Source organism: Fukomys damarensis, unplaced genomic scaffold (genome assembly GCF_012274545.1).
Source record: "Fukomys damarensis isolate Sample0158 unplaced genomic scaffold, DMR_v1.0_HiC HiC_scaffold_13, whole genome shotgun sequence".
Classification (NCBI taxonomy): domain Eukaryota; kingdom Metazoa; phylum Chordata; class Mammalia; order Rodentia; family Bathyergidae; genus Fukomys; species Fukomys damarensis.
Genome location: NW_022900925.1, coordinates 22,029,541 through 22,045,309, shown reverse-complemented (window position 1 = coordinate 22,045,309; position 15,769 = coordinate 22,029,541). Strand labels below are relative to the sequence as shown.

Below are 15,769 nucleotides of genomic sequence, written 5' to 3'. Positions count from 1 at the left end.
TTTTTTTTTTTTTTTTTGGTCTCATCCTGACTGCATATTAGAATTGTGGGGAAGCTTTAAAAAAATACAGGTTCTGGTTTGGTTGGCTAGGGAGGATTGGGTGTGGATGTTCCCACTGCCTCCCTCCAGGAGATTTGGGATATTGAATCACTGGGTTAGAATCCTGACCTCCAGAAAGTCAGAGAGCATGCAGATCAATTGAGCTCTCTCTGCCTTGTGCCAAGCACAGTGCCCGGCGCAGAGTAAAGGCTCATTGAATGTGTGTGGAATCATCTTGTCTTGGAGCAGATACCACTTGGCCTACAACATCTTAGGATATTTTAAATTTAAAATTATTTTTCTTTTATGATACCCAGAACAACAAAGCAGCAGGCTAGGTCTTACCCTTTCAGAAAGTTTTTTGGATAACCAGGGCTTCAGGACTCTGCCTGGAAAGCTGGGGAGTCTTAGGGTTCCAGGAGGTTGGTGGGGGAGCAGGCGCAGTACAGTCTGATTTTAGAATCTGTTTCCTTTTGATACTTCTCCCAATGTTTTGTAGCTCAAATGCACAGAATTGAGATAATTGTAGCTTTCATTACACTCACCTTATTGGCCCCTGTTTGGTCCTATTTTTTAATTCATTCATTTTTACATTAACAGCATAATATACACCCTCAAACCTGCCTCCTAACGTGAAAGCGAAGACCTTGAAATGAGGCTACTTAATCGTACAGCTTCTTCCTGCTCCTATCATCCCCCAGCCATTCCATACTCCAGGTAGTCATCATTCTGACTTCTGTATGTGCCATTTATTTGCATATGTATGCATATATGTGTGTGTGCATGTGTGTGTGTGTGTGCGCGCGCGCGTGTGTATATTTAATTCTATCTTAGTGTTTTCCAGCTACTTTGACTTTCTGCTGCTCCCCACCCTATCTTTATAGAATACTGAAAATGAGATTCAGGTTGCTCCATTATTTTTAGCTGCAATAAAACTGTTACTGAAACTACCTCAGCCTCCAGGGCTCTCTAAGAGGGAGGGGACAGAGAGGAGGGAAACTCCCTTTCTGGAGCAAGCAAGTGGGCGTCTAAGAGGCCACTACTCAAGGAAGTGGTGGGCAGGATGAGCTTTGCTGGCAACACTGAGAAGCCTGGGCTCTCTGGGTGATCGCCCTCCTCTAAACCTCCCTGCATCCATCCTTGTACACGAGCCTGGTAAAACTGGCACATCCTCTGTAGGCCGCCCAGCCCTGCGAGCTGCTCCCCAGAGACTCCAGGCTGGGTGCCAAGTTCATTCTCATCGATTCCAGCCCATGTCAGCCCCCGGGAAGTGACAGAGCAGGTGTCAGAAAGTGGTCCGGGCATGGGACCTAAGATGCAATCACGGGGGTGGGAGGATGGCCCTGAGGGGTGCCCTGGACCAGCCACAGCACAGCCCAAGCCTGCCCCACCTGATGCCAGTGTGGCAGCACTAGGCCCCCAACAGTGCTCATCACAGATGCCCCCTTGCAGCTCCTCGGGCTAAGAACCAGTTTTCCCTGTGAGTCTGTATGATCCTCCTCAGTCCTTGCCCTCTGCTGGGGAGGCTGCACAGGAGCGGGGAGGGCAAGACCCTGGGCTGCAGAGGCTGGAGAAGCCTTAGACGGGACAGGTTGATCCCCTGCAGCCAGAGGAGCTGTCCACCAACTGGAGACATCCAGGTCCCTTCCCAGGCTGACTCACCTGCATCCCTCATTTACCCCAGGAGGAAACAGAGACCTCAGTGAAGCTAGGGGAGGCCACTGTTTGAATACTCTTCCCATCTTATTTTTTGCTCTAAATGGATCCCTGGCTGAGGCATCTTTCCTAGGCTCCCTCCTGGGCTATGCACTGGGAAAAAAGGTTCTCTGCCCAGTAGACCCAGGAGGCTAAGACCCTCTGAGCCCCACCCTACAGTTCTTGAGGGCCAACGAAGGCCCCCAGAGAGGGACCAAAGGTTTGCCACATCTGTTAGGACGATGTGCACCTGTCACTCTTGCCACTGGTCTCACCAGCCGTCATGGCCACTATGTGCAGTCCCCCTGCAGGGGCTGCCCTTTCAGAACCCTGTTACCCCAGGACCCCATAGCCAATGGCTATGGCCAGGGCTCGGCATCCACAGGCAGTGTCCAAAGTCTCAATCCTCCTTTTCGATGTGACCTGGAGTCCAAGCTTGTGATGCGCACCTGTCTCTCTATCCAGAAGCAGTGTGGGTAGGGTGGAGGCTGGTAGCAAGTTAATCTTTCAGGGCTTTTGTGAAGTTAGCCTGAGACATTGCAACTCAACAGCTCCACACCTGACCTGGAGCAAACAGTCAAGAAATCCTAGCAGTTATGATTGTCATAGAGCGGGTGGACACCCATTCATCCTTCACAATCCTGATGAGGCATCACCTTCCCTGTGAAGCCTTCCTTGATGACCCCACACACAGACCTGATGACTTTTGGATGTTCACTCTTGTGGTCTCATCTTGGACATACTTGCAGTCTGACATGGTGATACGGTCACGGCGGCCCGAGGGAACAGGTGTGCAAGGGCCTTCCCGTGCTGGGTCAGAGAGGAGCAGACAACACCCAGTGGAAAGCACATACCAGTTATATATTTTTTGGCATTTAAAAATTTTTATTGGTACATTTTAGATATATGTAATGATAATATTCATCACAGGGGATTTGTACCTGTACATGGTACATCTTGCTTCTACTTTTTCCCCCATTCCTTTCCCCTCCCTCTGCCCCTCTTCTCCTTATTTACAAAAGCTTTGTTTCCATTTTTCCTATTCCCTTTTTTTTCCTTGTCCCTTCCCTTTCCCCTGCCTGCTCTGAGACCTCATGGCCAGGCTCCTCTGCTGTCCTCTCTAAATTCCAACCTGGAGTCCATCCTCCAGGGACTGTCTTCATCTGGTGGCCTTCACTGCCCTCTCCTGACCATGCAGGGCAGGACAGTGCCCGGGTGGGGTGCTGGTGGGCTGTACACCGAGGCAGGACGGGACACTGGCCAAAGGGTCTGCGTACGCTCTTCTGTGTCTTGGGCCTGCATGTGCTGAGCCCAGGGCCACGGCAGAGGACAGAGGGCGGTGGGAGGTGCTGAGAGCGCTCCCAGGGGACGCACCCCAAAGCCCCGCCAGCCTCCCCAGCAGGCTGAGCCCCAGGCCTCCTGGTGGCACTCGTGGGCACCGGGCCTTGCTCCCTCCCTCCCAGTTATCTCCTGTCTTCCTCAGGGACTGTGACAGATTGAGGAAAGATGGTTCCAGCTAAGAGAGTCCTATAATTATCAACTGCGGATTATTTTAATTAAAATGCTTTGCATCCTCAGCTCTTAATTTCTAAAATGATTATAAATGTTATTATTAAAGAAAAATCCTTGAAGTGAGATCCATAAATCTCTGCCTGGGCTGAGATGACAGGGCAAGCTAGTGCGGCGAGGAGAGCCGGCAGACTCCACGGGCAAGTGAGGGAGGAAGCGAGGAGAAAGGAGGTGAGGGAGAGGGCTGTGAGTGCACCCCTCCCGCTCTACCTTCTACATCACTGTCTACAGTGGAAACTGAGAAATCACACCAGGTCTCAGTTTTGAAACTTGCCTCTGCTGTTCGCTGTGTGATTTGGGGCAAGTCAAGTAACCTCTCTGAGCTTCAGGTTCCTCATCTTCAAAATGAAGATAATTGCCATCTGGCTGGACTATTTTAAGGCACGTTGATAATGCATGTAAAGTACTCATCGTCGGGGCTCAGCTACATGGAGGCAGTTTCGCTGAGCTCCACACCCATCCTCAGAAGGGCTCCCGGAGTTCTCAAGATGCACCTGTTTCTCCTGCTCCCGATCACTGAGGAGGGGATTCTAGGGACATGACTGCTGCCAGCCGCAGCCAGGACCCAAGGGGGCACCTCCCCTGTCCGCTGCCTCTGCAGAGGAGGTGGGGCAGGAGGAGGAGAGAAGGCAGCTCTCTCAAATGCCACAAAGGAAACGAAGGCTCAGAGAGGGAAATGCCTCGCTCAAGGAAACCCAGAAAACTGCTTGACAGGCCCTTTTACCCATTTTACCAGATGGCTAAAGCTGGCCTTCCTTATTTATTTTCAGCTTGTCTTTCTGATGATTGAGGACAGACAACCTGAAGAAGGAGATGCTGCCAATGATGACAGTGATGAGGTGGAGGAGGAGAGGGGTCAGTAGCAGCAAGGCAGAGTGGCCAAATGCTGGCCTGGGGGTCAGGACACCCAGACTCTACTCCAAGTGCTCTCCAGGCCCAGATGCTGTGTGACCTTGAAATGACCCCTTCTCTCCTAGGATTTGAGTTCCCCCCTCAATAAAACCGGCTGGTAATCACCGCCCTGCTGACCCCCAGGCTGGTGCGCAGCATTGGCTGAGATGATGCATCTGAAAGTGCTTTGTAAGCGGGAAAGCGGGAAGCAAATGCAGGAGATTATTAGCATTAATATTAATGAACCCGCTCACAGTTGGCCACTGGCCACGGAGAAGAGGGAACATCGGGAGTCTGGGAAGAAGTGGTCCAGGCCTTTGTGGGCTTTGCAGGTGCCTCTGGGATAGCAATTCTTGCAGAATTTTCCCCCCAGATTCCTGTAGGTGCAAACACTAGAGAGGAAGACTCAGGGGGGTTTCAGCCAGAGAAGCTGGCCGTGCAGGCAGTGGGTACTGTGCAAGTGGGACCCTCTTCCCAAGGCTGGTCTGTGTCTGGGGCTCAGGAGGCACTGAGCAGAGGGCTTCCAGTCCCCTTCTTTCCCCAGCCCATCCTCAGAGGACTGAGGCAGGAGAACGGCCAGGCAGGAAGGGTAAGGACCGAGGAGGTGCCTGAGCTCTCCCAGCACTGTCCGCTTGCCTTTCCTTCCTGCACTCCATACATGGGGGGCTGAATTAGTTTGGGTCCCGGGCCATTCATTCATTCATTCCCATGTCCAGTAAAGATTTTGGAAACAGCTAAGATGTGCCAGGCACTAGGCCAGGCACTGGGAACACAGGTAAATAATACCCTGTCCCTGTTGTTAAGGCTGAGATGCTGCCGCAGAGACAGATCACAGAGCTGCGGACAGGCCATGTGCTACCTGCCAAGATTGGGATCCAGGGGAACACACTGGAGCTGGGAGATTTTGAGAAAAGATTTCCTGGAGGAAGTGATGTCTGAGCTGAGCTGAAGAGACAACATGCACGTTCACACCCATGTTTCCTAACTCAGTGGCGCATTCTAGTTCCTCATCTCACAGAGGAAGGAGGCTCCGATCCAGGAGGCTTGGAAGAACTCCACTTCCGGCTACATCTCCTGAAGGTGAGAGCCTTCCATGTCTCTGCTTTCGGGAGTCCGAACCCCAAGGTGGGGTTTGGACTCCAGCTCAGTGTGACTCCAGTCACATTTACTTCTGCCTTCAGGATCCTACACCCTCAGCTAATCACCCCCCAACCCCCGCGTACCCCAGAGCAGCCCCGGCTCACGTTCACTCTGCCCTCACTACCGGCACTCGTGTCCCCTTAGCCACAGCTCACGTCCTGTTGCATGTCAGCATGCAACTGTATAAACCTAAAGGCAGATTTAGAAAACTGCCAATCCTTGCAGATAACCCTGTTCTAAGTAGACTTTGATAATTGCTCAGATAATGGTTCTGGATTCCACACTGGGCAAAGGAGAGAAGGTTTTGGGGGAGATTCTGGGAGGTGAGAGCATTCCAGCTGGATGTGGAAAGATGGAGGGTTTTGTCTCAGCAAAAGTATGAGTCTGGCTGGAATGGAGAGCCTGGAGTCTAGCGGACTGGAGAGCGGAGGATGGAGCTAGGGCTCTTAGCCACTGTCAGTCAGGGGCAGCTCTGTACCAGGTGTTGTGATGGCCATTTCCGGAGGCCCGCGACACCCTGGGGCTGGCTGGCTCTGGCTGCCCAGTGCAGCAGTTTGCCATGTGCAATGCAGCTGAGTGTAGTGCCCAGGATGGAAAACCGGACCTGGCTGTAGGAAAACGAATCTGCAGCTGTGTGCTGTGCCAGCCTGGGGGAGCTGGAGGAGCCATGGTAGAACAGCGTGTAGGATAGGGGACTGCTGCTATGGTGCCATTTCACAGATGAGACAGTAGAGGCTTAGGGACATAGGTGATTGACCTCAATCCAGGACATCGAATCAGGTCTGAATGGCACAGTCACAGCTGGTCTCAGCACCCTGCCTCTTCTAGCTGGAGGCAGCATTTATTGGCTCCTCTCTCCCCACTCCCTCCCAGGCCCTTCCAGCCCACAGTGGGAGCCCAGGGAAGACAGAGGGAGCTGCCTTTCTGCTTCCCGCCTTCCAAGAACCCAGCACTTTGTTTGGAGCTGATTACTCAGAGGCCCTTTGATTTGCAAGAGAAGCTGGCGGCCAGCCTGTCCCTGGCCACCAGCAGAATCAGAGGTTTGGCTCCAGGTGAAAAATCTTCTTCCTCTCCCTCTCGATTTTCCTCTCCCGCCTCCTCTTCTGGCTTGTTTTGAAGTTTATTTTTAATAAGGGATTTGAAACTTCAGACACTGCAAAGCTCTAGGACCGTAGAGGATGGAGGGCTTGTGCAGACTGGCTGGCAGCAGGAGGGCCGGAAACAGGCATTAACAGGATTGCTTAGTGTCTACTGAGTACCTACTAAGTGCTAGGTAGCAGTTTATCTTCACCACTGCTCTGTGAGGAAGAGTGTTCATTATACAAGTGCAGAAACAAAGGCAGAGAGAGGTTTGAAAATCTGCTCCAGGTTACACAGCTCTACAGGGATGGAGCCTATGAGATTCCAGAATTCAGGCTATGGTCACTGCCTGGGCTGGGATACCTGATGTCCCTGGGACCCCTTCCAGGCCCTGTCCCACCCAAAGGTCACAAGCAATGGACCTCTGCTTTCCCCGGCTCATATCTGTGTGATGTGGAGAAGAAAATTGCAGACTGGGAACCCCTGGGGTCCTCATACTGGCTGACTCACAGGGCTCCCCAGGAGGCTTTCCTTGGAGGTGACCACACTTCTTTTTGTGGGACAAGAGGGGACCACAGGAGATGGTGGAAGAACCCATCTTTGAATGACCTCTGACAGTGGTCTCTCACCAAGATTAGTGGAAAATCTGGTACTTCCTGTAGAAGTGGCCAGCCTGTTCCTGACCTGCACCTGCCTCTGTCCAGCTTCACCTGAGGCTCTCCTCTTACCCTGGGTGCCAGCCACAGTTGTCCCAGACTCCATGATCTTGCCCTCCACAGGGTCCTTGCATATGGTGTTTCCCTCTTCCAGGGACATGTGTGCTTTTCCTTACTTCGCCTGGTTCTTCCTCATCCTCAGAACCTCGGGGAGGCCTGTGGGTCTGTGACCTTCCCATTATTTGCAGCACTGAACTGACTCTCTGTGCCGTGGCGATAGGCATCAGGTCTATTGTTTGCATTTTCTTTACATTCCAACTGCCTGTGTGCAGCTTGGGCCCAGCCTAGACCATAGCTATTACCTATAACATCAACCTCATGAGGACATTCAGAGGGTGAAAGAAGAGAAGGGCTAGGTGGACAGTAAGTGCTCAATAAATCCCAGCCACTATTGATATTAATTCTGGCCAAACACTGATGGGCATTTCCGGTGTACTCACATATCTTAGAAACTTGAATCAAAAAAGAAAAAAGAAAAAAAAAACCTGAGGCTCTGAGAAGTGGCCGGAGATTGTTGCTAGGTAACCTGGCCATCTGGGTGCCTGGGACTTGCTGCTGCAGCCCACCCCCCAGTGCCTTCTGCTGATCCTGGATGCTCACATGGCCTTTCCTTCCTTTAATGTGTCCCAAGGGCCCAGGAGGAGCAGGCAGGATAGAGACATTTCCCCAAGAGATGGAGGCCTGACCCTGTAGGCCCAGGCTTGACTGGCTATTCAGGGCCCCAGCTCTCCATCCAGGCCGCCCCCTGTCCCATTTGCCCTTCAGTGGCTTCCTTCCCTAACTAAGGACATTTGCATGAGGAAAGCATCTTCAGCGACTGCCTTCTCGCCACCTGCTCATGCGGCTCTCTCCACACCTGAAGCCACAAATACATATGCAAAGGTCAGTATATTAATTTGTGTTTGAGCACAGAGCCGGGACACCGCCGAGAAAGGGGATTAGGCAGGGGCAGTGGGTGGGAAGCGACAGATGGCTTCATTGCTTTTACCTGTTGCGAATTTGTTAGGCAACAACTCTTCATTTGTGTTCAACGGCATCCAGACACCCAGGCAGCAGGACGCTGCCCCTCAGTGGTTAGCACCCCTGTGTGGTCGGGGAGAGGTTGGTCAGACTACTGCCTGCCAGGAATTGAATACCAGGATTCCAGTGGAGGACTCTTTATTGTTCTGACTGGTTCTTTCCCTAACAGGTCACCCACAACACTTTGGAGCACTTGAGCCACAAGGCAGGATTGAGCCAGGAGGCTGCAGGAGCGTCTCTCCCATGGGTGGGTCACTTGGCATCTCCGAACCTCATTTTGTTGGCTGGGAAATTCGTATCCTCACTCCTGTTCTATCTCTTTTGCAGGTTGCTGGGAACGTGAGCTGGATTGTGGATCTCAGAGCATTTTGACATGCATAATGCTCTGTAATAGTGAGGCATTATTTGCTAGCAGACCTGTTAAGATCTCGGATTCTGGAGTCAGCCAGACCTGGGCTGAATTCTGACTTTGTCACTCAGAACCATTGGGGCTTTGGGTAAGAAACGTGTTTTCTGAGTCTAGGTTCCCCGCCTTCCACAGCGGGTGCTAAGCATCCCTACCTAGGGATGACAAGGAGAAGTGACTGGGAGGAGTGATTGCAGTACAGCCTGGAGCCCACTGGCTCTGAGGTCCAGGTGTGTTCCCAGGGCTCAGAAGCAGGGTTAGGGTGCACTGCTGTGCTTTCCAGCCTTGACTCAGAACTACCTGCTCTGTGTTCCCTTAACATGCAGGGGCCCTGGGTTTGACCCCCAGCACCACATCCCCTCAAAAAAGAACCTCCTATAAAGCCTGCTTTGATCTGTGTTCCCCCTGGCTGATTACTCTGTCCAGTATGTCACCCTCATGGTGGCAATCTGCTGGAGGGGGGTCATTTCTTCCCCATCAGCTACATGAGGGCTGCTAAGCTGGGACCAGTGTTCCTACCACAGGAAGGTGGCACACGAGCAAGTGCTCTGTCTTCTGGAGTTGAAAAGAGGGGTTGAGCCTCTGAAATGGAGGGTGCTCAGTCTTCACACCTGGCACCAGGTGGTCCTGGTGGCTCCCGAAGCCTCGCTGTCCCACAGTCCTCTGGATCTAGTACTAAGAAAGTTTCTGGTGCTCAGGTGAGCAAGAAGATGTCTGCTGCTCATAAGCAAGAGTCCAGCTACCACTCCTCTCTCCATGCCTTGCCGACAGCTCAGTGACAGCTTGTGAGGACTCCCTTTAGATTAGCCATCTTCTGCTCTGGATTACTTGCTTTTTTTGTGACCTTGGGCAAATCATTGAGCTTCCCTGAGCCTCAGTTTCCTCTTCTGTACAATGAGGGGCTATTGTGAGGATGGCATGCCACAGCAGAGGGAAACGCCCAGCTCCGTGTCAGGCATGAAACCGGCCCCCAGTGCTGACGGATTAATTCCGCATCATTCCGGGAGGAAGGACAGTGCTTCCAGGTGAAATTCTGCAGGAAAAAAGACCTGCAAGTTTGTCAAGAAAGCATCCTTTAGAGAAACCGCTCAGGGGGTTATTGATGGCGATGTCATTTTATCTCTCCTTAGCCTTTGCATTTGTCTCAGAGAAATGTGCAATTATTAGAGGAGAGAAAAGATGGAAGGAATGCAGATCGGCAGAGTGTTCTCTGGGGCCAGGTGGGGAAGAGGAGGCTGTGGCGGTGGGGGTCCCCGGCTCTGTGGGAGGAGCAGGGAGGGGTGATGCAGATTCTGCTTTCCCTTCCCTCCTCTCCCTATTCCCGTTACACCTTACCTTCTCTTCTCTGTTGGATTCCACATCTTAGTAGGACCCTCCTGAGCCATAGCCCTGGTGTGTCTTTGTAGCTTGCCCACCCATCTAACTGGGTTCAAGAGGTTGGTGCTGTCTTGTCTGTGCTGGGGGCAGATGTGTGTAAACCACTCAGAATGGCAGACCTTGGCTTCATAGCCAGCCAGTTGGGGAAAAACCCTTGGCGATGTTATAGGACCTTGCCCATGTTCCAGATTTTGTCCTTGTGCCTTTAACAAGTCTCTTCTGCCCACATGTGCTTGGCCTGGACCCTCACCTCTATTGTCTAGGAAGCAGAGAAGGGAGGCGAGGAGGATCCTATTCTGGTCAGGCTCAGTGTTTTCTGGACTCCTCACATAGCCCTGGAAGCCTCTGGTACTGTGTTATGTTAAGGGTAAAAACACCAGGGTTACTGAAGTCAGCTGACTTGGCCAGTGTCATGTGGCTGGTGGCCCTGGAATTGGAACCCAATGACCGGTGCCAGGTGGCTTCCGCAACAGGCTGTTTGTCTCTCCCAGCCTGCGAGTTTCTCTGCCACTGCTCCAGTGGCACCGATAGTCAGGGCACCCAAAATCAGCAACCAGGCTGTGCTGTGACACCCAGACTCCTGTAGATTCTCCCGGAAGGTACACCGAGGACACCCAGGAATAAGCAGCCTGGATCACAGTGGGAAACAGACTAGACTAGTAAGAAAGGCGGTTGGAATGGAGGACTGTGGGCTTGTCTCCCTGTGTGTGACAAGGAGAAGGCCGCGGAACCCAGCAGGGCACAGGCTTAACCTTGATCCCAAACCTAACTCATGTTTACCAAGAAATAGCTGTTCTTAGAAACCTTGCAATCCGTTATTAGAATGTGATGTTGGATCTTAGAGAAACCTCTGGAGGAAAATCATGCTGGGAAAACAGGAGAGAGCTTGCTGGTAACTTGGGGAGGCCAAAAATGATGAAGATCCATTAGAAAGGACAAAGGGAAGCGGTTTGAAAAGGAAAGAAGATGTTGGGGTGAGATAGGCCTCTCTTCTTTCATCCTCTCAGCACAGAACTTTCCTAAGTGTGTGTGTGTGTGTGTGTGTGTGTGTGTGTGTGTGTGTGTGTATTCTCAAAGGCAGCATGGCATCTGGGTGAGGGTGGAATTCTTTTGGGACTATGCATGTTTTGTAGGAATTAATATGTGTTTAATTTAGGCACTCCCGGACTCTATGCCAAAGTTTTCATCAGCTTGTGAAGAAATGAGAAAAACATGAGTAACTTTTTCGTAAAGCTAAATTTATTCATTTTCAACAGGATTGTCCTTTTTTCCCCCCAGGACTATATCTTTCTTACTGCCATCGTGTGAAAATATTCTTTCGCCTCTAAAAACATGGTGATCATAAACTGAAGTTGATTTCTTGAGTATGTACACCTGGCTGTCTATAAAGCTGACACTTCTGTGAATCCTCCATTTCTCCATTTAAAATTTTTGCTGAATTACAAGACCCTCCAGTCGGAGGGAGACTGGGTTGTACTTTGTCAGTTAGCATTTGTGTCAACTCCCTTCTCAATCTGGGGACAATTTTTTTTTCCTGCTTAGTACAGTCTTTGAGATTCAAATAACTCCACCATGTGCTTAAATCTAATAGCCTTTCTTATGTCTACAGGGTAACATGTAGTCTATGCCACATACCCACAACGTGGGGAAGGAGACATTTCTTTTACAAGATCATATCTCTTTCTTTTCTTTTTTCATTGACAGGATCGGGGTTGAAGCATTTCCAGTGTCATAAAGACCCCATCTATGATCTCTTAGGCTAACATGGGGGTCTTGGTAATTTAGGCTGCTGTAACAGATTGTGGATAGCTGATGAACTAAAGGTTCATTTCTCACAATTTCTTCCAATCACAGATTGGAAGCCCTAGACTAGGATGCCAGCATGGTCATACTCCTGGGAGGACTCTTCTCCTTGTTTGTATCTTGCTGTGTCCTCACATGGCAGAAAGAGCTAGCTAGCTCTCTGGCTTCTTCATAAAATGGCACTGATCCTATTCATGAGGGCTCCACCCACATGACTTAATCACCTTTCTAAGACCCAAGTTTAAATCCCATCATAGAGGGATCTGGGTTTCAGCACATACAGTTGGGGAGACACACATATTTAGCCCAAGCTAGGTGAAAAGATGGAAGGGCAAATGGGCGTAGCAACAGATGCTGAACTCTCATGCTATCCTAAGACAGTTCAGATGCAGCATAAACTGAAATACAGGTAAGACGTTGCCAGTTCCTAGGCCTTGGATGATGAATGCTGAGAACCAAGTTCAAGGTTGGGGTGTAGCTGAGTGATAGAGCACTTGCCAACCATATGCAGGGCCTTGAGTTCAGTCCCTGGCATAGGGAAATAAAAGCAAGTTTAAAGGGCAAGCTGAAGAGGACATGTTAGAGGTAAATAATGCTAAGTACTGAAGTAATACAGAAGAGAACACAGAGGTGAGAGTGAGGAGTTCCCAGACAAGAAGGCCACTAGTTAGGACTGAGTTCTGTGCAATGCTTGGCAGATGGTGCAAGATTAGAAGCTTCCTGCAAAGATGACACAGGTTCCTGGGATAGCAGGTGCAGCCTCTGAGTTAGTAACTGCTGCAGCAGGTGGAATGGGAGATTGGGCAAAATGGGTGATCCTTGCATTGCCATAACACTATTGGTTATGTAAAAGAAAGGGGCCTGTTCCGTTCTTGTGCAGAGAATTTTGCTGGGGAGCAAACTGTAGCCTCTCTTCTTGAGCCTTGTCCTCTCCCGCTCTAGATGTGCCAGATGAGAGAAGAGAAGTCCTAATGTATAGGAGAAATTCTGGTCTCTGATGGGAACACTCAAGTGCACAAAGATTGTGAACGTCCCTGCTAGACCTTTGGGTGTCCTCGTCTTAAGTCAGCTCAGGCTGCCGTAACAAAATATCGTATCATAAACTGAGCGACTGTATCCAGAGAAACTCATGCTTCCCAGTTCCAGAGGCTGGGAAACCCAAGATAAGTTGCTGGTTGATTTTAGTACTGGTAAAGTTTTGCTTTCTGCCTTGTACAGGGTTCTTATGGTAGAGTGGGCGGGAATGGAGGGGGAGAGCGGGAGAGGGAGAGAGAGAGAGAGAGAGAGAGAGAGAGAGAGAGAGAGCGCTCTGGTATTTCATATAGACAAGAGCCCCATATTATTAAGCTCCATCCTTATGGACCTCATTTACCCCTAATTACCTCTTTATGGCCCCTTCTTCAAATACAACCAATCGGATTTTGAGATTAGGGCTTCAACATCGATTCAAGGCACGGGACATAGTTCAGTGCATGGCGGTCCTCAGGACACACAGCAGGCAGGTCCTCTTGGTTCTGTATGGGATTGGCAAGCAGACAAGGTCATTCCTAAAGAGGAAATCCTGGTCCCCAAGTTGGGTGGATAAGTGAGGCTGCTTTCAGACTCAGGCAGGAGCGGAGGAGCCTCATTAGCGCTGCAGGCCTCAGCCACGTTCTCCAGCTCAGCTTCCTGAAAAACATCTCACTGGGGTCATAGAAGTGGCCTCAGATGTTCAGCAAACCCTCCGTCAACCTCCAGGCTGCTTAGGTCTCCAGGCTTTACAGACCACAGCTATGCTGCTGTTTCCTGAATGCCCCCCTGAGCTCTGGCGCTGCCTCTCCCACACCTACCCATTTCCTCATCTCTGCTCCTGTCCTTCCGGGTGGGTGTGTCCCTCAGGGCCCCCATCTCACTGAACGGCAGGTGCTCAGGCTAAAACCCAGAAGGTACTCAGGACTTTTTCCTTCACTCCCAGACCTCAGGCATTCAGCTGGCAAGTGCTGTCAGCTGTGCATGGAAAATGGATCCAGAATCCAAGCACTTCCCTCCATTGCTATGACCCCACTCTGGTCTGAGCACCATCAACATCTTGCATCACAGGTCCCCAAGGAGCCTCATAATGGGTCTTCTCACTCTTTCTGTGTCCCCATATCCCCCATACTAGCTCTGTCTTCAGCAGTCACGGCTCTAAGTCCTTCCTTCAGCGACCTCCCTTTCACTTCCAGACACACACACACACACACACACACACACACACAAACACACACACGCACACACCCCTTACTATCACTGGTAAGACCTGCCAAGATCTGGCTCCCCTTACTTCTCTGACTTTAGGACTCTGTTCTTCAGTGCTCCTGCATGGTCTTCTCTCCATTCCTCGAGTCTGCCACGTCTCTACTTCAGGGCCTTTATAACATCTGCTCTCTTTTCCTGGGCCTTGCTCCTCCCAGATTCTCCCACAGCAAGCCCCTCATTTCCTCTCAGTCTTTGCTCAGGGAGTCTTTATGGTCCTATTACCTGCGATTTCAACCCCTTAACGTTTTATGGCCCCCTTCCCTATTGTATTGTTTTTCAGACTGGCTGGCAATCACACCATTTCATGTTTGATGTATGTGTGGTCTTCTTTGTTATCTGCCTCCCAGCAAGAATATAAGTGCCATTAAGAATTGTATCTGTTGTGTTCACTGGTCCCTAGAAGAGTTCTGGCACATTGTAGGTCCCTTGTAAATATAAATATCTGTTCATTCAACGAATACATTAAGCAGGTGAAATGTTGCTCAGCTCCACGAGAGATTATGGAACACAAATTAAAACCTCCACAAGACACCCCTTCATGCTAACTGGAGTGGTTGTTACCAGAAAGATTACAATAAGAAGTGTGGGCAAAGACGGGAAGAAGTAGGAAGCTCATACATGGCTGGTGGTGTTGCAAGTTCCTGGTGATCAGGGTGGAGATTCACCTCGACTGGCTTTGGGATGTGCCCCCAGGGATTGGTGCAGCACACTTCTGGGTGGTCATGGAGGTATAGCCTTGGGGACCTCCATCAGGTCTCTGATCCCATCCTTTCTAGGATTCTTCCCTTCCTCTGCTTCCTGGTCACCATGAATTAAGTAGCTTCTTTCTGCCGTGTCCCCTACACCATGATGTTTCTGACTTGGAGCCAGCTAACCATGGACTAAATCCCCTGAAACTGTGAGCTAAAGTGAAACTTTCCATTAAGTGAGGGTGCCTCAGTGATGAGAAAGCTGACCGATACAAAGACATTCCGCAGCTCGGCAGTTTCTGAAAATGTTAAACATAAATTTACTATTCAATGCAGCAATTCCACTTCTAGGTAGCTATGTAAGAAAAATGACACGTCTACATAAATGGACACATGTATTTGCATAGGTGCATAAATATTTATAACAAAACTATTCATAACTGCCTACCATGGAAGTTAATCAATTGTCCCTCAACAGGTGCATGGCTAAACAAAGTGTGGTATATCTATGCAATGGAATGCTATTCAGCAATCGAAAGGATAACATATTGACCCGTGCTACAACATACATAAGCCTGAAATCCATGCCAAGTGAAAGCAGTTACAAAGAAGACCATGTGCTGTCTGCTCCCACTTAACTTGAAGCTTCCAGAGGAGGTCAGTCTAGGGAGCAGATTAGCAGTGGCCCAGGGATGAGGGTGGGAAACATTCTACAACTGGATCGCTGGTGATGGTTGTACCCCTGGGTAGATTTATTAAAAGTCATTGAATTTAGTGATTAAACATTTTAAATGGGTGACTTACATTGTGTGCCAATTATACTTCCACATTGTTGTTTTTAAAAATGAAGGAAAGGATGCTCCTCATGTGTAGATCCCTTGTTCACCTTGTTCAGGGGTCCTGGGTGGGTGCAAAGGAGGATCTGGGCCTTTCTGTCCCCTCCTGTCCACTGCCAGCGTGACAGAGGAGGCCCTCCACTCCCAGAGTGGGCACAGCAGCGGTGCTGCCAGACTCTGATGTTAATAGGAGGGCCCTGGGGCCTCTGCATGGAGACAGCTGTGGACCAG

The 15,769-nt window shown here is 50.3% G+C and overlaps 1 protein-coding gene across 12 annotated transcripts in view; it reads left to right on the top strand.

Annotated features, from left to right (window-relative positions):
* Ccl1 (C-C motif chemokine ligand 1) overlaps positions 1-15,769 on the top strand; it is a 107,830-nt gene that overhangs the window by 37,532 nt on the left and 54,529 nt on the right. For 2 of the 12 annotated variants that reach the window (XR_004516969.1, XR_004516970.1), the window contains exons 2-5: positions 640-756; positions 4,074-4,383; positions 4,999-8,397; positions 8,478-8,647. The exons of 1 other annotated variant lie outside the window; for it this stretch is intronic. The gene's annotated coding sequence lies outside the window, so the exon portion shown is untranslated. Of the gene's footprint in view, positions 1-639; positions 757-4,073; positions 4,384-4,998; positions 8,398-8,477; positions 15,099-15,180; positions 15,461-15,769 lie in introns of those variants that run through there. 9 more of the 12 variants (XR_004516965.1, XR_004516964.1, XR_004516967.1 and 6 more) reach the window with 8 other exon arrangements.